The sequence below is a fragment of the Empidonax traillii genome, unplaced genomic scaffold, assembly GCF_003031625.1.
Source record: "Empidonax traillii isolate 1590-97213 ecotype Southwest subspecies unplaced genomic scaffold, ASM303162v1 scaffold106:size2091409, whole genome shotgun sequence".
In the NCBI taxonomy this organism is placed as follows: domain Eukaryota; kingdom Metazoa; phylum Chordata; class Aves; order Passeriformes; family Tyrannidae; genus Empidonax; species Empidonax traillii.
In genome coordinates, this window is record NW_020955299.1 from 1374856 (window position 1) to 1395593 (window position 20738).

Sequence of the window (20738 nt, forward strand, 5' to 3'; positions counted from 1 at the left end):
GGAGGGCTGCCCTGGGCGAGCCGGCTCAGGGAGTGGATTCATACAGGCATGGAGCTGGCAAACACCAGGCGGAGAGGTGGAGCTGCTTTAATGAGAAGATGCTTCTATGACTCAGGCCTCAAAGGGATTGGGACTTTATTATTTTATTTTTCCATAATAAATTATGCCCTGGGATGCCAGGTCCCGCCGGGTTTTTCTGGAAATACCAGACAAAAGCTGGTGTTGCTACCTGGCTTTTGACAGTTTCCCATGTATGGAAGCTGAAGGTTCCTGGTTCTTCTTCTGCTCTGCCCTGGCCCAGCCAGTCTCGGAAGCAGGGCTGACACCACTGCACCATTCCAACAGAACAGCCCAGCTGGAGCCCCACACCTCCCCACCCAGGTCCTGGAGAACCCCCTTTACAGCTCCACCACAGCCCACCCTGGCCCCTCGGGTGCTCCCAGCCTGTGGAGCTGCAGCTGCCGGGATGCCAAGGGTGCCACGGGTCAGGTGGGCGCAGGAGCTCCCGGGAAGCTCCCCGGAAAGCGGGAGCGGGCTCAGCTCCCTCTCCCACACCCCAGGCACCACACCCCGGCTGGAGGGAGGAGCTCCTGCCCGACCCCCGCACCCATCCATGGACAGCAGCCAGGCCTCATTCACTTATCTCCATCACTGAAGCGCCCAGCCCTGGCTCTGGGCTGCACAGGGGAGTATGATTATGCCCACTTTATAGATTAGGAGTTATTCATCCTACACCAAATCCTCAGACTCTGCCATGTCTCACAGACCTGTTCTGGAGCTCTTTGTTAGACTTTAGGCTGAACTTGGCCCTAGTTCAGCTCGGAAACTTGCGTTACAAAAATCCCCTGCACAACCGCCTGCCTGCCCCCGGCTGTGGACCGAGTACAACTGCCTGCCCCCGGCTGTGGACCGAGCTGACGCCAAGGCCATCGCTCCTGGCAGCAGGAATGGTGGGAGTATCCCTGCGGAGCAGGGGGAGCACGGGGACACCCCACACGCAGACCACGCCGGTCCTCTCTTGCTGCTAAGAAAGATCCCGTCACGGTCACGATGACGCAAGCACACGGAAAGAGAGGGTTCATCACGGCAATGTCTTGAGAGAGCAACCTGGAGAACACGAAGTTCAGCACGACACCAACCCGGGGCACGCGAGTGTCTGGAGGTGGGAGAGCGTCTGGGGCAGACGGGCATGTGCAGGACATGGGGACGGGGACGTAGGTGTTGGGTGTGGGGAACATCTCCAGAAATGCTCCAGCGCAGCTCGGTGTTTTTACTGATTTCACAAGAGGCTCTGCTAAAATGTCACCTCTCCGAAGCAAAACAGGAGCACGTCGGTGAATCATCGTTTCACACCCCAAAACCAGGAATGGGTGGCAAAACTCTCTAGTGAGGCACCAAATCCTCAGGGGATTGCCATAAAATGCACCCGGTGACTTTAGTCTTCCCATCCTTTTTCCTAGGTATCTCCTGATCTCCACCCCTTGCTCTCTCTTGCCAACCTACACGGGTTGTTCAGCTTTTATTTCGAGCATGAAACTGCCTTAGGACTGGAAGCTTTAAGCAGTTTCCCAGCCTCCAGAAATTTTCTGGTTGTGTTTCTCCACGGCAGAGCAAACAATTGCTTCGGTACCTGGTCACCACACCTAAATCCAAACGCAATGAGAACTCGGAATTCTTTGGGAAACTTAAACAAGAACATGTTTTACATGAGTGAAGCACATGTTTTTTTGTTCACTGTAACTATTTGTTCCTGAAAGGACTTGACAAACTGTTTTATTTTCTGGAATAACCACATGAGGAAAGACGGGAAGTCCCTTGAGAAAGGGGAGAAGGCTGGCGCCAGGTTAATGCAATGGGAAGTTGACAGCTGGATTCAGCCTCTGAGATGGGCAACAAGGGGGCCTAGAGTTTGGGGAGCTAAGAGCACCACCATCCCTCTCCAAAACACACTCTGCTCCTCAGACAAAGCCTGTGCTTACAGGGAACAGCCCCTCACCTGCGATCAGTGCTACTGCCTGTCCTCACCAGCACGTCCTGCCAGGGACCAGGAGCCCGCCCAGCGGAGCTGCACAAAGGAGAGGCAGCTCCAGGGTACTGATCCCAGCCATGGCCATGCCCTGTGGCCATCTGTCACTCCAAAGATGGGCCCCATCCACACCAGCTCCGTGTAGCCCCTGGGCTTTGCCCGCCCAGGGGCCGTTGTGTCCCCCTCTTGCAGCACCACGGTGACCTGGCCCAGCCCCCCTCCAGCACCAGAGCACTGGGCACTCCCCACACTGTGCACATCCTCAGCCCAGCCCCAGCTGCTGTTCCAGCCTGCAGAGCACTGGTCAAGCAGGAATGGGGATTAGAAGACAGCAAGTTTTTCTTTTGCTACCAATGTCTGCCTTCATCTCCCTTGTGAGCCCTCGGAGAGGAAACAGGGAGCAACAAGGTCCTGGTCCAAAGGGCTCTCAATCCTCAAAATGGATTTTACCTGTCTCTGAAAGCTGCCTCCATCTCTCACCCCCATTGCTTTCTCCCTAGGGAAATCAGTCTAAAAGGGGCTAATGGAACAATGTCCCTCTCTCTCCCCCCTCTCATTTTCTCTCTTTTTTTTTTATTAGCATTTGTGGAATTTATTCCCAAACTCTCCTAATCTTTCGTACACAACCATTTGATTTGCATAACCCAGCCCCCTCTCATAAAAACTGGCTGCTAGTTTAATTAAAAAATGTAAATTTGCTGTCATCTCGGGGCCTGGTGAATTAGGACGACATCGGCATTTTTTATTGCTGAAGACGTCCAAATTGATCCAGTCCGCATTGAACCGGAGGGGAGGAGACGGGGCCGCGTGGGACTTTTGGCTGGAGCTCCTGCCCCTCCCCTGCTCCCAGCCAAGCCTCCTCTGCCCCCTCTCTGCTTTGCAAAGTGCAGCTGAGGACGAGGACATCGGTTCTCCCAAAGCCCAGCTGGATGGGCCAGTGGGGCCTCTGCGGTGTCAGCACTTCTGGGAGCGCAGCCCTGGGTGGCACCTGAGCTCTCCAAACCTTGGGAACGGCCGCGGCTCCAAACCCTGGGAGGGAGGGAAGGAGCCCAGGTGGAGGTGGGAGATGCAGCACAGGCAATGGTTGTCTTCACCTCCCACAGGACTTTTCATTACTTTCCAGACACTTTCAACCAACTTTTCAGAGGGAAACCTAAATTGTAGGCTGCACAGCAGCCCAGGGGGATGATTTGATGTCAGAGGGAGAGTCAAAGTGGCCACAAATGCTCTCGCTGTGAGGACACAGCCAAGTGCTCTGGCAGCATGAGAAGTGGGACAGACAAGGCTGTGCAGGCAAAGTCCTGAGAGAAATTCCAAGCTCAGATACTCCTTTCCGAGAGTGGCAAGGAGGACTCAGGGTGGAAGCATAAACAGTCCAGGAAAACAGAAAGAGAAACTGGTTATTTGGAAACTCCATATTTAATATTTGACCCCCTCCAGCTGAGGTATCTGTACCATTCCCAGCCAGGTTCAGCTCAAGTTGCCTCTCCACCTCTGGGACACCAGAGCAGAAGGTGCAGCACCTGCACACATTGGCAGACCCCGCTCTGTTGCTGGCAGACCTGGTTTAGAAGGACTCACAGGACCCAGCAGACAAGGTGCAGGCAAGGAAACAGGAGTTTATTATCTCGGGGATCAACTTTCTGGTCTGTGAGTTATCTCTGTAAGGTAAAGCAGTCGAAAAACTCCTACGGACTTCAACTGGCTTTGAAGCACGTTCTCCAAGTAACAGTTAGGCCCTGCTTACACCATGATGAGAAGGTTAATTCCTGCCCTGCTAAACCCTTCTCTCAAGGAACAATCTTCACTCGGTAGGCTTAAGCCCTTGAATGTTTTCCACCCAACAAGTATCTCATGGAACTACTGGAAAGGGACGTGAACAAACTGCCTGGGAACCTTCTGCAGATCAAGGGCTCAGGAATGACAGACACCAACCTTGACTAAGCCAATGTCTTCCCAAAAATTTGCACTGTCGAAAAAAAGAAGAAAAAAAAGAGTTGCCACCAGCCTAGAGAAGGTGTTTCTATCCACTGGGTGTTTCAAACAACAACAGCGATTTGACACAGGCACAAAATGACCCCGTGAGTGGAAAATTAGGTGTTTCTCCACCCATTTACCATAGGTGTCTTAGTCCTCATTCTGAGATCAGTTCCTGTAATCTCATACCAAGGATAATTAGGCTGGGGCACAGTTTCCCAAAGGAAGTGACAGGTGCCCAGTCAGTCAAGATATTTACAACCAGACCCGCAGAAAGTCACATGTAGGGAACATCTCGCCACGATCCTGGACAGATGGACTCAGTCCATGAATTCTTTTCAGCCCTTAACCACTCTGAACACTTCTGGCCCTAGAAGGTCCATGGAAGGACTGACTGAGCTGAGAAAGCTCTCAGCAAGAGCAGACTGTCAGACCCCACATACCCAGTCCCTCTGGGAAAGAAACCCCTCCGGACTTGCCTCTGCCAGCTGGCAGCTCGTGTGAGCAGCCCTCGGGCACTGCCTCCAGGGAGCCACTGCCTGAGGGCTTGGAGAGAATTCAAGAGGCAGAGACTGAGGGAGATAAGCTGGCCCAAGTAGATAAGGGTTAGAGGTGGTGATTATGGGGCAGGTCTTTGCCCCAAGATCATGACAAGACGGGTTCACCCACACACAGACCGTAATGCTGACTTAAACAGATCTCCCAGATCCTCATTTCCATGGCTTCCTGCAGCCCCGGGTTCCCATACTGGAGACCGAAACTCACGTGTTACCTGGGCGGCAAGGCCGAGCGCCCACGACACTTCCGAGGGGAAGGAGGGTCCCTTTCTCTGGGAGTGGGGGAAGTGTTTGGCTTGGCAGCCCCTTTTTGGGGGCGGCGGTGCAGGAGCCCCCCGGGCAGCGGGCAGGGTCCAGCCGGCAGAGGGCACTGCGGGGCCGGGGCACGGCCCTGCCCGCCCGGGGCCACCCCGGCCGGCGGCACCCGGGCAGCTGCCACCGCTCCCGGAGATGGAGATCAGGGGTAAATCACTGTTTATTGCTCTTTAAAGCATTTGCCCTCCTGCAGTTTCACCACATCCTTAACTCCTGGGCTGCCCACGCAGCCTCCCAGCTCCTTGATCTGGGAGGGAAGCAGCCGCACGCCCACGGCTGGACCCGGGCAGAGCCGGCGTCGCGCTCGCGGGTGGAAGCGGCTCCGGGGCCGCTGGGCTCCTGATATCAACGGTAGAAATAAATAAAGAAGTGGAATAAACGACGACAAAATTATCCTCTCGATCACAACATCAGAGTACATAGTTCAGGCCCAGTCAATCATCAACCAGTTTATTACCATCTTACTCCTTATTAAAAAAAACAACACACACACACATACACATAGGCTCCAGCAGTAATTACCTGGACTGTGGCGTGTCGCCAGCGCAGGCCTCTTTGGCCCACTGCTGCCATTTGGAGTGTAAATGGCAGAGAATGGCTTACACCATTTTGGAGGAGCAGGTATGGTATGTTGGCAGGTACAGGGCCAAGGTGGTGGGACGTTGTCCCAAACAGGGAGGCAACGTGGCTCAGGGAATTCCTACCAAACTCTGCATTTGCCCACTTGGTAAAATCTAAACGAGACTCTGACCCAGACTGTCCAAGGGCTGGAAAACCCACCAGCACTTTAAGCCCTGATGCCCCCAGATGCAGTCACACCCAAGCCCCGTCCACCACCACACCCAGTGGAGCCACCAGCCCAGCCCAGTGCCAGGCCAGACCCTGCTCCCCGTCCTGATACCTGATCAAAACCAGTGGACACGCCACAAAAAGCTACAACCAAAAACACGCCCAGCCCCAACACTGGGGCCTGTAATCTAAAACCAAAACATTGCCCCAGCCTGGCCACCTTTCCTCCTCCCTTTGAGATGTGAAGGGGTGGGGGAGGTCTCATACACCTCACATGGAAGGACAAAAACAAACCCATCCCAGATATGCCCAGGCTGAAAAAAAAAAAAATACTCATTAAATGTAATAAGCAGCCTCTTCATCCGACACTGCCTTGTCCCAAATAAATTAAATTCCTTTTCATTTAGACAGCACAGGAACCTGACAAGCAACCTTTACCACCGAGACGCCGGAGCTCAGGAGGGGGAAAAAATGAAAGAGAAAACAACCCACACAACTTACAACAAATACAAAGGCAGAATCATTTCAAAACCCCCATAAACTTCCCCTCCGCATCCTCTCCCGGCCAGCGCGCTCCTCGCCCCGCCGCCCGCCCGCCCGCCGCCCCGGCCCGCGGGGGCCGCGCTGCCGGGAAGGACCGGCGGAGGGAGCGGAGCCCCCGGCTCACCTCGGCGGGGCCGGGCGAGCGGGGCCGGAGCGGCGGCGGGCGCGGGAGCAACTTCCGTAAAACAAGTGAAAGAAGAAAAGTGAAAGAGGCGGCGAGCCCCCGGCCGCACCGCACCGCACCTGGTGCCGCCCCCGCGCCCCGCTCCGCCCGCACCGCGGCCCCGCACCGCCCGCACCGCGCACCCGCCGACAAAAGTTTCGGTGCGGCGGCGGCCCCGCGTCCCGGAGAGAGACTGCGCTGCCCGCAGCGCCGGCCCCGCGGCCGCGGAGGGGCTGAGCCGCGGCCGGGGAGGACAGCACGGACAGCGCTCCGCTCCGCTCCGCTCCGCCCGGCGCGGGGGCACCGGCACCGGCGGCCGCACCGAGCGGGGGCTCCGCCGAGCGGCGGGCGGGGGGGCTGGGGGCAGGAAAAGGACAATTGTGCTGTACTTACCATAGTCGGAGAGACGAAAGCCGAATTCACTTAAATAATCAACTTTCATAATACTTAATTAATACCTAATTGCAGCTGATTGCTCCCGAATAACAAGTTGTTTAAAGCACTGATGTCATTGCCGTGCCGGTCCTCCCCGAGTCACTTTGGCAGCGGGGCCGGGGGCGGGCGCGCCGCCGCGGGGGGCGGTGACTGGCGGGCTCGGGCCCGCCCCCGCGCCGGGCCCAACGCCGGGGGCAGGTGCGGGGCCGGGCCGGGCCGGGGGCGGTGGCCGCGGGGCCACCTCGGGCGGACCCGCAGCGCGGCCCCCGCGGCGGTCCCGGCCCGCACTCGGGGAAGCGGCGCGGGGCTGCCCCGCACTCGGGGCCGCCCGCCCAGCCCAGCCCGGCCCGGCCCGGCCGCGGTGCCCCCGCAGCCATCGCGGGAGCGGCGGGCACGGAGCGGCCGGCGCGGGGCAAACCGCGAGGGGATGGGGATGGGGACGCAGCGGTGCCCCCGAGCGCGGGCACGGCAGGACCCGCGGGCAGGGGCAGGGGCAGGGCGGGCATCGCCGTCCCACGCGTGTCCGGGCTCGGCCGTGCGGAGCGGGGCCCGCACCGAGGGGGGCTGGAGCACTGGTGGCCGCCACCGGCGGGTGTCACAACCCTGGGCGCATCTTGCCCAATGCCCCGCAGGAAGCCCGCGCCGCTCCGCCGGGCCCACGGGAGGCTGGGGGGGGGCTCTTTTGCAGCGAATTTCCTCATTTTTTGTTGCTTTATTTTTCTAAGTAGCAAAGAATGCGAGGGAGGTTCTGAGAGGCGTGTTGGGTAAACACAGATATAAGCCTCTTTCTTTAAAACAAACGAGCAGATTATTTACCTGATTAAATAGGTATTTTGAGCAGGTTGTAGGCTGTTTTTGTGAACACACCATATTTGGCTCCATGGATTTCTGGCAGAGCTGGGCTCCTCACCGGGGCTGGGGGAGCTGCCCATAGACTCACCAGCTCTTAAATCGTTTTTATAAGCAAACCTAATGTGCTTCTCAAAGGAGGCCAGCATCATTACCCCACTGGGGATGGGGAAACTGAGGCACTAGCGAGGGAAGTGACTCGCCAGAAGTGGCCGGACAGGTTAGTCACAGGGCTGGAAGGAGCCCAGGTGTGTTTGGCTCTGTGCACCAGGATACACTGCACCCACAGTGTCCTGAGCCCAGAGACCCGACTGCAGCTCACTCATCACCTCAGCAGGGCTGCATTTGCATGGGCAAAAGCGCACGGGCAGCGCAGCCGCAGGGCAGGGAGAGGGAAGAGGAGAGGGGAGTCATTTGTGGAAACCACAAGTATTCTGGCTTCGCCTGGAAAAAATCTAAACAAAGTCTGCTAAAGCAGAGCCACCCAGAGACCCTCTGGGCCAGGAAGCAGGTGGGGACAGCAGTGTCAGGCATGAGGCAAGTGTGCCCTGCCCAGGGGCCGCCCAGCCAAGCAGTGCTCCCAAACAGAGCCCTGCTCGGGACTCACTTTCCCACCTGGTACAGTCAAGCTCCTGCTTTGAGATGGGCAAAACTTCATCAGCATCGCCCTGACTTCCCCCCTGGTTTCTAACCACACCATCGGCTCCAACCAGCACTGTCACACGGTGCTGCCTTTAAAATCCTGCCTGTCTGTGCTTCGCTGACCCCACACAGGCACCGGCCCAGCCAACAGCACCCACAGTCCTCGGCACAGCCTGCCCTGGTCCCCCCGCCAGTCAGACACTGCAGCACCTGCCAGGGAATATCCCACCTGGGAACTGATGGACAGTACCAGCAATGTTTGTGCTGGCTCTGTAGGAGCTCAGTTCGGGCCCAACGCTTCCTTCCAGGTGTGAGGTTGCTGACAGGTCCCATAAGTTCACTGCATGTCACATCACACAGATTTCTTCATTTTTGCCTCTCCTATGAACTTAATATTTAAGCAGTGGGAGTTCTGGTCACTCCTGCTGTTCCCTGAGTGAGTGGCCCCAGCTGTATGTCCACCCCCTTATGAAGGGGAACCCACAGTCTAACATGGATGTGTCACTGCACATATACAGCCCCACAGCCCCTCTAAACATACCTGTTCTTCTACGTGCACCGAGCTGAGCACGTTCACACATCAGTATCCAAATGTTCCCCACCCCTCCCATCCCTGCACGCACACGCAACATGCATATGCACTCCACAAAGAAAATGATACTCTGTGCTCACTGACATTCAAATACACACATATCTATACACCATGACACACATGAACCCACACACACAACCTAAACACACCCGGAGGATCCCCTCCACAGACTTCCCACTGTCCCTCCCACTCCTCCTTGCAGGAACAACTTGCCAAGGTGTTTTTTCAGGTGAAGTCCACGCCCTGCAGCTGACGCAACGGCAAGGCCTGATTTCCTATCTCAGCGATCTCCAGTCACAGGATCAGGTTTTATTTCCCCATCCTCCCTCCTTTGCCTCTTACCCAAGAAAAGTTGGTTCTTTCCTCTCTCAGGGGCTCTGGAGCTTTCTGCTCCCTTGGGGACCCCTGTGCCCCCCATGAGAGCAGCATCTCCCCTCCTTCCCCCATCCCTCAGGGTATGGACACACTTGAGCAAAGGCTCCCTCTGACTGTTCTCTGGCATGGAGAGGCTCCCAGGCCCCCTGGACTCCAGGAGCACTTGAGGGAAGGCAGCACCCCTCACCCTGCTCTGAACTGTGCTGCTGTGCCACAGCAAGAGCCACCCCACAGCCACTCCAGCCATGGCTGCCCTTTCATGGCAGGTGAAGCGATCTCTCCTTGTCCCTTCACACCCTCCCAGGGGCATCAGGAGCTCTCAGTAATTAATGTTTGCCAGGTGCTCAGAGATCCTCAGATGAAAAGTGCAATGGGAGGGGGAAGGATGATTAATTTATTATTATTATTACAGTTTAATGCTTTCCCCGCAGACAGTGTGCCAGGGCTAAGCAGGGAGTGAGTCATGCTGATATGTGGGACATCCCCCTTTTTTGTGTCTCTTCTACCTTTGTTTCTTATGCTTAGCCCATTTTCTTGGCAGTTTCTCCCTCCTTAGCTGGAGCTGACCCCAGGGCCTGGGGCCGTGCTCTGGATTCATGTGGGCTCAGGGCGCTGGCTCCCAGATTGCAGGTTGGAGATCTGGCAGCGCTGTGCTCCTCCTCCTGCTCCTGCTTGGGGAGTCTATTAGGCAAATGCTCTTGCCCTATTTCTGTAATTTTGTTTGATTTCTGTTTCGTCAAGGGAGGCGCCCGGAGGCCTCGGGGCCTGGGCGGCAGGAGCAGACAATCCGTGCTTTCTTTCCCTTTCCTTCTCCTTCCCTCCTTCCTTCTCAATTCAGTTTCAATCACATTATTGGCACATGGTGCCCCAGAACACATTGCCAAAGCGGCTGTGCCGAGTCTCAGTGTGCCGGGTGGGGCTCTGCTGGGATCACTCCCCACCAGTTGCTGTTCCTTGGCCTTGCTCAGACAGTTTGACACCAGCTCCCCACCATGTGGCTGCCGCTTTTTCAGACACTCCACAGCTTCCAGCACCTGCTGGAAGCCAAATACTGCTCATCTCTTGACCACTGCCCAGAGGGAATGACTGTAGCGGGAGCGGACCATACAGCCCTGAACGTACATGGCATGTCCTTGTGCTGCGCAGGGGCCCAAAAGACTTGGGGGGAAGGAGTGGCAGGGGTTTGAATGCGCTAACAATTAGTTACAATTTACTACAGCGATTAAAAGTGCAGCCTGGGGATTTCAGGGCGAGGAGGCAAGGGCAGAGTGCTACCCAGGCATCGCGTCCAACAGGGAAGGGACCTGGCACTCAAATGCAGGCGCTCTGCCTGCACACCCAGCAAGTGCCACCTTGAGCCAGCCCAAAGCTGCCCCCACAAAGCCCCCGAGCCCCAGCCTGGCACACTGGGATGAACTCCAGAGGCACCAGGAAACCACTGCCCAAGGACAGGTCTCAGACTGGGCAAGACCCACTGCTGTAGAACATGGGGCAAGCACAAAACAAAACAGTGATTTCTGTCAAGAGGAGCTGCAAACCAGCTTGTGTTCCTGCACAGACACGCTTGGACGCAAACGAAAACGTGAACACTTGCCATGTGCACGCACACACAGAGTCACAGGTAAGTGTACAAACATGTGACTGCCGTGTGTATGGTCCTGGCACACGACTGACACCCACCTGGGCACCCAGGGCACGTCTGGATTGTCACAGATGGTTTAAAAGAGACTGTCCTGCTCTGGACATACGTGGAAGGCCTGATGCCACAGAGATGCCAAGGGGTCTGGAGAGAGAGGAGCTGCTATCCTACTTACTCCACAGGGCAGTGACTTGCCCCTCAGCAACTGTGTCCTGCCATGGGCTGAGGACACTGGCATATGGGGAAAGGCTCTCAACACACAGCCCAGCAAGCAACAGAGATGGGACAGGCAGAGAGACAAGCTGGATTTTACAGGATTCTGAGGCTGAGGAGTAGGGCTGGTCTCCATAAATTCACTCTGGATTTGACCTGGCTAGGGCAGGAGCAAGAGGAGAAAGGAGGGAAGGCAAAGGGAGCCTGGCACATTGTCTGCTCTGCTCCACCTGCCCTATCACAAGCAGAGGCCGTGTCAGCCCTGCTCCCATGGGCTCACTGACATGGGTACGGAGCAGTGTTAGGACTGTCCCTGATGGAGCAGGTGAGACACACATTCATCAGAAGTGACAGCAAGGAAGTGAGGGGAGATGATGGAGAAGGTAAGAAACGGGCAGCAGACCCCAGGCTGCACACAGCGGGGCCTGACTGCCATTCCTCTTCTGGGATGTGCCAGCAGGATCCCCCCACGGCACCGGGAGGGCAGGTGAGGCGTCCCCTCGTGCGGGAGCCAGGGCCGGGTGCGCTCCAAGAGCTGCCCGTGATGGAGCAGCCGCCTGTCCGCCTGGGCTGTGGCAGCACACACGGAGGGGGCTCTGAGCGAGGGCACGGCTCAGCACAGCCCCGCGTGGCGGGCCGATGGCACACGGAGCAGAGCCGGCTCCCAGCCCGTGGCAGGCGCGGCCGTGGCCCCCCGGGAGCCCCGGCAGGGCCGGAGGGTGCGGGGAGCAGCGGCGGGCGGTAAGTGTGAGGCAGACGCAGCGATTGCATTACTGAAGGAGCCCGGGCTGGCAGTGCCGAGCTATCGTCCCTGTAATCCTGTTAGCCAGCAATCTCCATTCCGAAAGAGCTTCATTTCTTTGTGAATATTTGTAAACTAGATATCTAATGGAAAATTATAGGAAAATTATAGTGAAATTCATGACGAAGAAATCCGATTAGCCCTAATTCAATTATGCCATCTTAGCCCACACAGCACATTTCCCATTTTTTTCCCATAAATACCAATGCCAGGGGTCCGGGTAATCAAATAAAATTGAAAATCATCTTCCCATTAAATTCAATTAGCTGCAATTTCTAAAGCCTATCAGAGATTTTAATTACTAAATTATAAAATTCTCCAATGCTAAATTGAAACTAAAAAAATTGCACATCCTTGTATTTCAGAAGAAAAAAACCCAGCAGAAACCTTGAAAAATACCCTTCTCCTCCCATCAGCACCCACGTGAGCACGGGTCTGGGCAGGCTTCACCAGAGAAATGAGCGTGGAGGGACACGAGCCAGGCCTAGGGAGGACGGTGGCTACCTCTGAGGGAAAGAGCTCGGACATCAGCTGAGATTAAAACCTAAGATCCAGCCCTATTTACAACTCGGCCGGGTTGGAAGAGGGAAGGGGTGAGGCTGGCAACCTCAGCAGTGCCTCTGCTCCCGTTTCCCACAGGAGCTCCCGTGTTCCAGCGGGTTCTCCGCGCCCCCGCGCTGCTCTGCCAGGTGCTGGTGACAGGGCACGGTGCTCCCGCAGCCGGGGAAACAGCCGAGACTCTCTAGGAGCTGAAACGAGTTCTGCCTGCAAATGGGCTCGGTGAGGCAGTCCCTCGAGTCTCCATGTGCCAAAGCCGGGGCAGGAGAGCTGGTGATGCCCAGAGGGAAGCAGGAGGGCAGATGCTGGCTTTGTGCTTCTGATAAAGCTCCTTGAATAATAGCCATGCAAGCCCGGTCCTGACACTGAATTAAGGGAAGCTGGAGCCCTCAGCAAACTGATTTAGCTTGAAGCGCTACTTCAGCGAACACGTGGGATGTTCCAGAGGAGGGGGACGTAATCACCCTTCCCTGATAGCACAGGGAACTCTCCGAGTTCACAGAGGCACCAGGCAGGCAAGCCCATCCCTAAACTGTTCTTTATTCAACAACCAAGCCAAGCAGGCAAACGGGGAACCGACAAAGCCTGTGCCTACAGATGCTCTCTTCCAGCCCTGCTTCTCCAGGGACCAGCGTGGCACAGGGACGTGGCGAGGGGCAATTAACTGTGCGAACAAGCAGAGGCAGGGGAAGCGAGGCTCAGCTCTCCAGTCACAATACCTGACCCTCCACGAGGCAGCGAGAGAAGATTTTCCAACACTGCCTTTCTGCCAGAGAGCACTCCTGCGTGGTACCCTAAAGGGTTTATTCATGCACTAACATAAACGGAGCCAGTTTCTAACGCATCTCCCAGCTCTAAACAGGAGCTCAGGTTGCCCCGAACCAGGCCGATACTCGGTTTAATTTACTGGGCGCCCGAAAGTTGCCAGCAGGGAGTTGCCCGCAAACAGAACAACAACAAAAAAGTTAATGATCTGGGCTTTTTCTTTAATAAATAGGCAAACTGGCTGAGCCGGATTGTTGGCTGGGATTCGTCTCCCCTTTATCACCCTGGAGCTTCTGTGACACATTCTCCAAATCATCAGCATTTTGCAATTTGAGGTCGTTACCAAATACTATTTTTTTGCCAAGGAAGGGAGAAAAATAAATTAATAATTAAGAAGCCCAAGCAGGGAGAGGCTGTGGGTTGGATGGTGCTGCCACCTCCGCGGGCATTGCTCAGGCACCTGGCACCCGCCCAGCGCGCACCTCGGTCGCCGGCTCACCCTGGAATGTGGTGCTGGCACCCAAGTGCTACTTGATTTTACTACGAATTAATCAAAGTCTCCTCTGCAAACGTCTAACGCTAAATCACCGGTGGCTGGGCTTCAAATGCCGTTCCCCCGTTCCAGGGATTCGGCGCAAGGAGATTACCAGCTCCAGGGGAAAAGCTGAAGGGGGTTTCCTCTCTGCACATCTCCCGGTTTCTCCAAGGCATCAGCCTCTCCCAGCTGGAAAGAGAATAGATTTCCTGCAACTCTTCTGCCGCTCACAGCAGGTAACCACACGGACGTCCAAGATATGCCGGGATAAATCCGCCTGTGCTGCCTGGCTGGAGTGTACTTACACCAGGGAGGAATGTGACGTGCCTGTGAGCCGGCACAGGCGGCACAGCGCTGGGTGTGCCCGTGCCCCCGCGTTCCCAGAGCTGTGGATACACCTCCCCAGCAGAGGAAACGCAGGGCTGTGCCCTGTGTGGGTCTGGCTGCGTGCAGGGCCTCGTGGCCGCCCGTGTGTGTGGGGCTGTGCAGTCACACGTGGCCGCCACAGCCAGGGGTACACAGACGTTCTCTGCGGGCGTTCCTGCCCTGTCACTGCGTGCATGTCTCATTTGTCTCCCAACCTGCCGTCCCCAGCACCCTCCCCGTTCCTGGCCAGCCCCCAGAAGATGGGTTGCCACGGCTGATGCTCCGTGTGGCATCAGCACACGTCCTCACACCGCTCTGGAGACACGGCCCTGCCCTGAGCCACGGGCGAGCTCCACTCCCCTCTCCACACTTTGCCTGTCTCAGAGCCCTCTCGTATTTTCAGTGCTCACCAGACCGTGAATTCACCTTCATACCAGTTACAGGGTTATTTAGCTTCTCCTGACGCTGATAACCACCAAACTTTCACTGGCAGCTCAGCTTTCCCCTGGGAGACACGCAGCAGTGCTCCCTCCCGTGCCCACGGTGCCCCCACCCACGCACACCCACCAGGAGCACGGGGACAGGTCCCTAAGCAGGACACAGTGCCTGGGGACACTGCTCACCCGCCAGCCACAGTCTCTTATCCCCACCCACATCTACACTGTGAGAAAGAGCAACAGAGCAGAAGAGTTAAAAACCGGATGGAAAGAATGAAATAGAGAGGAGGGGGAGAGAGAGAGAAGAGGAAAAGGATGATAAAGCAAAACCAGTACAACCAGAGAAGGAAATACCCCCAAGACAACAGAGAAAGGAGCAGGGAGGGAGGCAGGAAGAGTGCAGGGATATACTGTGGGGTTTTCCCCCTGTACACCCCACAAAGCAACACTCTCCATCATTTGACACTCACATACTCTACACCTCTCCCTGAAATCTTAGGAATCAACTAGACAGCCCTTGTGCAGCAGCTGGACTAGCCGTGCGTGGGCTGGGGCACTGCCGAGGAGAAATGAGGACGATGAGCCTGTATGAGAAACATGGGACTCCCCCCCAGCGTGCCCAAAGGCCGTGGGAGTGCAGAAAATCCCAAATGGGAGGGTGAAACCTCCGTGCAGAGCCACGCACAAGGAAGGTCAGCAGCCTGTCCTTCCTACTGATGCCCTGCCATGAGGAAACCCTCTCTGCTCTCCTTCGCTGGCCCAGAGCCACCTCTGCCACCCTCCCTCCCACTGGCTCGGAGCCATCATCGCCTGTTCCCCCCACTGCAGACCTGTAAGGCACCTTTTTGCCAGCTTTCCCCTCCCCTGCCACAGCCCCTGTCTCTTGGCATCATGTCTTTGGCCCAGGGCCTCGCTGCTCACCCCCGGCCACGTGGGCTTTGCTCCCTGGTCTGCTGGGCTTTCCCATTCTGACTGAACAATTCCCAGCTGAAGCAAGTGCTGCAGCGACATTTCACTCTGCAACCAAGCATGTGCTGACAGCGAGTGGCATCCCCAGGAGCTCCTGCCTGGCCCCCAGGGCTGTGCAGGGCCAGACGCTGCTGACAAGGTGCACAATTCACTGCACAACTTGTGGGGCCTCTTCCCACCCGTGCCAACCCCTGGCCCTGCCCCAAGCTGTGCCTGCAGGCAGCCACCCATCCCACTGTGGCCATCCTCATCTCCTGTCCTGCACAGCCCCATGGGGCAGCCTGGCCCCTTATCCCAGGAGATAAAATCAAAAAATTCCCCCTCCTTTGGTCCAGGGATTTCACCTCTGCTGGTGCAACAGGGAGCTCAAAGTGGGCACTTTGTTATTTTAGCACAGCTGTGGGATAGAAACAAACTCAAAGGAGATTCCTGTCCTCCATCAAGTGTGCAACAGTACATTCTCACAAGCACAGCTGTGCACACATGGAAGAGCATGGATCTGGGAAGGGAGCAGGTAGGGCCACAGAGCTGGTCCTGTCCCTGAGGCAGTTGTAGCTGACCCTACCTAACACCAGAGACTGCAGTACAAACAGAACTGGGGTGACTTTTGGGGTAGTCCTGGGCAGGGCCAGGAGTGGGATTTGATGATCCCTGTGGGTCCCTTCCAACTCAGGATATTCTGGGATTCTGTGACACTATGAACTGCAAGAGCCCAAAGGGACGAGAACAGGACGGACCAAAGCAGTAGCTCCGGCACAAATTCACCACAGCCAAAGACTTTTGTCACAAGTTCATCACAGCCAGACACTTCCCCCTGTCCTCCAGCTTCCTTGGGATGGTTCCTACCGCTGGAACTTCTGTGGGATTCACGTGGCCACCCAGCACAGGCAGATCCGTGGAAAGACGGCAGAGATGCCCCCGCAGCCTCACCTGCCCCGGGGAGCACACCCCAGGCTCTGCTTTCCCCGTATCGCCATGAAAAAAAAAAAGCTCTGTGCAAACAATAGATCAATAGAGCCCCCGCCTCTTCGGAAGGAAAACAAACACCCGGATCACCGCAAATTAGAGAATGTTTCGCTTCACTTCATCCAAACAGGCTGACAATTTTTTTGGGTTGTTGCCACGGCGACAGAATAACACAGCGTTCAGCCTGTTGCAGAACAATCAATTAAGTTAATGCCTCGGAGTGCCTGTTTACCCTTCCATTTAGGAGGTGCTGCTCTCGCTCACTTGCTTTCTCTCTTGCTTGTTTCAAATTTCTCACCCTTTGCTTCCTGCTCCTATTTCTTCTCCATTTAACCTAAAACAAAGTCCCTCCCTTCAACTACCTTCTGGCTTCTAAGGAGACTCCCACTTTTTGGCACGATCACCTGGAAGAGTTTTTTCTTTTCTCTGACTCCTGTCCTTTCTTCCTGGAGAAACAAAGAGACTGGGGATTTACCTTTACATAGCACGGTACAGCCCTGTCCCCTCCTTCTGGTGCGCTCAGGAACTTGCAAAGTTTCTGAACACCAGCTCTAAACATCCCCTGGGCAGAGTGAGCACCTTCAAAAGAGGCAAAGTAACTCTGCTTTTAACAAGATGAGGCAACTTTTGAGCTGAAGACCTGCGAAGAGATGAGCAACCCTGACACTGCTGCTGGTTTTTACACTGTGAGCCACAACCATAAATGAAGAACCATCTTGTGCTGAAAGCTGTTTGAAAAGGAGAACTATAAAAGGGCCTCGCAAGTGTCTGCGTCTCATCCTATGGTCCATGTCAACTGGAACTCCTAAATGTGTGCTTAAATGACTTTGGCTTCAGTGAAACTCACCCCATTGCTCACAGCACTGTGCTGAACTGAGACTGGGCACCACGGCCAGGAGATTATGGCAGATCCATCATCCCAGTCCTCTAAAACAGAGGATGCCAAAGCATCTCTTGGCTCTGCCCTGGCCACCAGCAGTTTGCCAGGCCTTTCACAGGCTGACACGCTCTTGCCCCTGATCCTGTGGGTTTATTTCCTGCCTCACTGGCAGCGTGAGCAGTGACACTTGGCTGTGTAGCTTCACTGCCTGTCTGCAGACACTTTCCCATCCTTGCCCAGCGAGCAGTGATAGCAGCCCTGGGTCTCCCCCAGCCCTCCTGCAGACTCTGCTGCACCGAAAGCACAGCTCTGACATCCTGGGGGGAAATGAGGTACCCAGGAGTGAAAGGATTTATCCAAGGCCAAGCCTGAGATTTAACTCAGGGCTTCTATCTCCACATCTCTCTGCACCCTGGTGCTGTCCTCCTCATCAGCACAGAATTCCTATGCTTTTCTCTGAAACCCCAGGAAAGGTGTGCACCTCCCTCACATCCTCACACACAGGAATTAAAGGACAAGGCAGAGGCAAGCACGATGAGAAAACAGGGAGATTCTGTGACACTGTCTTCTCATCCTGCCACCAGCAACAGGTGCTTAAATGTAAAGCACTGAACAGATGGAACAAAACTGCAGGCAAGCAGAGAAGGGAGGTGCTCAGACACAAGGAAATATTACAGTACTAGGGTCAAATACAACATCTCCCTGCTTCCCATGCTGGATCCTTTTCCAAGGACTCCATTCTCCCAAGCTAACATTGGAACCCTGCTCACGGGGGGCACCGAGGCTGCGCAGAGGCTGCAGGACCCCCGTGCTGGCAGGTTCCCCCAGTGCTCCCTCTCCCCCTCCCTGAGAAGAAGTTGTCAGCAGAACCTGTTGGAGCAGAGGCTCGTTGACTGCTCCCTGTCCATTACAGCCCGGATTATAAGCATATTGCACAGCGCTCTCTGCACGGTGCTGGGGAAATCCAATACGCTGAAAGGTTAATGCAATCAATTAGGGTGACAAGGAAGTAGAGTAAAGCCTTCTGAGTAGATGAAAGGGAGAGAGAGATGGAGACAGGGAAAAGCAAAGAGAAGCAGGGGGGGGAAGGAGCAAAGAGTGGGAGGAGGAGGAGGAGGAAGATGATACACAAGGCTTGTGCTGCAGACCACAGGGCTCTGGTGTGGCGTGGATGGAGTTGTGTGACCCACAGAGACGAGGCAGGCCATGGATCCCCAAGGCAGCAGGTGGGCCAGGACTCCCTGTTCTTGGCTCCTCCTGCCCTCTCCTGCAGAACCACAGCTGCCCAGGGTGTCCTGCCTCCAGCCTGCTCCCTGATGCTCTTCACTGGGGGACTGGCAACACTCCCTGTGCCTTTCCTGCCCACCTCCCACAAGGGATGGAAGCAACTGCCTGAGTTTAGAGTTGCTGTGCAAGGCAAAGGATCTCAGCAAGCCATGGGGCAGCATAACTGGAGGAGAAGGAGGGAACAGGAAGGACAGAGAGAACTTCCTCTGGCACCTCTGTGTAAACCTCTTAGCTAGACACCGGTCATCACCACCTGCCACGTGCCTGCACCTATCCCCTGGTGCCTTTTGGTCTGGCTCTGTGGGATCTCAACCCTGCCGGTCTTGGGAGCACCTGTACCAGAGGTGAGATCCTTCTCTCTTACTCTTCCAGCCTCCTTCCACTTCCATCAGCCTGGGCTCTCCTGCAAGGCCAGAGGACAAACCCCAGCCACGCCCCATTTGCAGCAGGTTCACCTCTGCCTGATGAGTTTGATGAGGGTGCTGAGGCACTCAGCCCAGCAGCACAGCACAGAGATCCCAGTGCCACACCGTGCATCCTGCTGCTCCATCCAGTGTGGCACAGGCCCTCCCTGGGACATTCAGCTCAGGGGAGAGCCCCGTCCTTCCCCTCCACTCCCTGAAGCACTGCTGACTGGCTGAGCTCCTGCTCTCTGACCCCTGGCAGTGCAGTACTTCATTAACCTGGGCTGGCAGGTCAGCAGCGCAGCCCCTTCCTACCACAGCTCCTGCCTGTGCACGGCTCGGCCGGGAGAACGTGACACCGGCTCATTAGGACAAATTATTACTCTATAACCCCTGCCGCAATGTCCCTTAATATGCCTATTTAGCAAGAGACAAGTCCTGGTGGGCTCCTCGGCATTAAAACAACCTCACAAATCACCAGAGGCACAAGCACTGAGATCTCCGCTTCCGGGGGCAGAGGGGAGGGCGGCTGTGCCCGGGTGGGTGCTGGAGGGGCACCAAGTCCAGGCTGTTCCCCCGCAGCAGGATGAAGCTCCTGGTGTTGCTGGGGGGATGCTCTGCAGGCAGGGAGTCGCCGTCTGGCTGTTGGCTCATCGTGCAGCCAAACGTACCCAAAGCTTCAGTACAACACGGTGATGTTCCCTCACTGAAAGCCACTGAGGAAGTATTCTGGGATGCCCACTCAAACTGCTGGGCCTGCTTCCCCCTGCCTAACTCTGCTCTCAGCACTGCCATCACTGTCGTGTTCCCTGTGAGACCTACAAGATACAAAGGCTTCCCTGTGACATATATGGAGTCAGTGCCTGGCTTCCCAAACCCACCCAACAACACCAATCCCACCTGCCAAGCCCTGCAGGTTAACCAGCAAAGCCAGAGAGCAGTTTTGGAAGCTGACATTGCTGGCAGGCTCCGTGTGCTGCCTCCCCATGTGAGGCTGTGCTAAATTTCGGGGGATAAGCCCATTGCACATGAGAGCAACAGGCTCACACCTTGTGGGGAGGGCAGGGCTGTCATCTGTCTGGGGCTGATCCAGAGACTACAGAACCACTGCAGCTTTGGGCACAGTGAGTGAGACATCACAGGGGAAGAAAGAAACGCGGGCAAATGTCAGAGGACGGCTGCTACCAAACAGGAACAGGGGGCATGAGGAAATCAACCTCCTGACCGACCTTTGGGAGAGGGAAAAGGGAGAAATAAAGCAGTGATTCACGTCACAGAGAGAAGTGGCAGCAGTGCCAGGCGGGACAGAGTGAGGAAGAAAAGTAATGGAAAGGAAATAAGGAAGTGTGAAAAGTGTGTGACGCCGGGCACAGAGGAGAGCAGGATGAGAGCACAGGGACGGAGGAATGAGGGACCTGGGAGAAAGAGAGAGAGAGAGGCAGGGCAGGAGGCAAAGGAGGAGAAAAGAGCAAGAATGGCCACGCAGCGAGGAGCACGCGGGCGAGGCAGAGCGCTGTAACCAGGGTTGTGAAGCATGAAAAGGGAAGAATCTGCCTGTTCCTTTCAGCGCTCGGAGCATGGCGCTCGGTGGTGACCTACACTGTGCCCGGCTGTGATCACGTTTTCAGGGCCACTGCCTGCCGATCCCAAACAA

The 20738-nt window shown here is 56.0% G+C and overlaps 1 protein-coding gene across 9 annotated transcripts in view; it reads right to left on the minus strand.

Annotated features, from left to right (window-relative positions):
• CASZ1 (castor zinc finger 1) overlaps window positions 1-20738 on the minus strand; it is a 275827-nt gene that overhangs the window by 78639 nt on the left and 176450 nt on the right. Inside the window, exon 1 of one of the 9 annotated variants that reach the window (XM_027882520.1) lies at window positions 6764-6868. The exons of the other annotated variants lie outside the window; for them this stretch is intronic. The gene's annotated coding sequence lies outside the window, so the exon portion shown is untranslated. Of the gene's footprint in view, window positions 1-6763; window positions 6869-20738 lie in introns of those variants that run through there. 9 annotated transcript variants of the gene reach the window in all.